This window comes from Orycteropus afer, unplaced genomic scaffold (assembly GCF_000298275.1).
Source record: "Orycteropus afer afer isolate SDZICR_OR568_19922 unplaced genomic scaffold, OryAfe1.0 scaffold00927, whole genome shotgun sequence".
Lineage (NCBI taxonomy): Eukaryota > Metazoa > Chordata > Mammalia > Tubulidentata > Orycteropodidae > Orycteropus > Orycteropus afer.
This window is the reverse complement of record NW_006922514.1, coordinates 516,661-517,297: the sequence shown is the minus strand read 5'-3', so window position 1 is coordinate 517,297 and position 637 is coordinate 516,661.

The following is a 637-nucleotide window of genomic DNA, read 5'->3' as shown; positions in this document are numbered from 1 at the left end:
TAATTGAAAATACCATGGTTTGGGTCAGGAACCCCTTAGTCTTCAAAGTGACATCTTTGCTCTTTAACATTTTAAGAGGTCTTTTGCAGCATATTCCCCCAGAGCAATATATGCCGTTTGATTTTTTGACCACTGCTTCACTGAGCATTGATTGTAGATCCATGTAAAATGAAATCCTTGAAAACGTCAATCTTTTCTCACTTAGCACAATGTTACTTATTGGTCCAGCTGTGAGGATTTTTATTTCTTTATGTTGTGGGTGTAATTTTTGGTCTTTATCAGGTAGTGCTTCTAGTCTTCTTTGCTCTCAGCAATCAAGGTTGAGTCATCTGCATATCGCAGGTTGTTAACAAATCTTCCTCCAATCCTGATGCTGCATTCTTTTTCATAGAATCCAGCTTCTCAGGTTATTTGGTCAGCATACAGACTGAATAAGTGTGGTGAAAGGATACAATCCTGAAGCACACTTTTCCTGACTTTAAACCATGCAGTATCCTCTTCTTCTGTTCCAGTGACTGCCTCTTGGTTTATGCACAGATTCCTTATGAGCACAATTAAGTGTTCTGGAATTCCCATCCTTCACAATGTTATCCATAATTTGTTATGATCCACATGGCCAAATGCCTTTTCTTAGTCA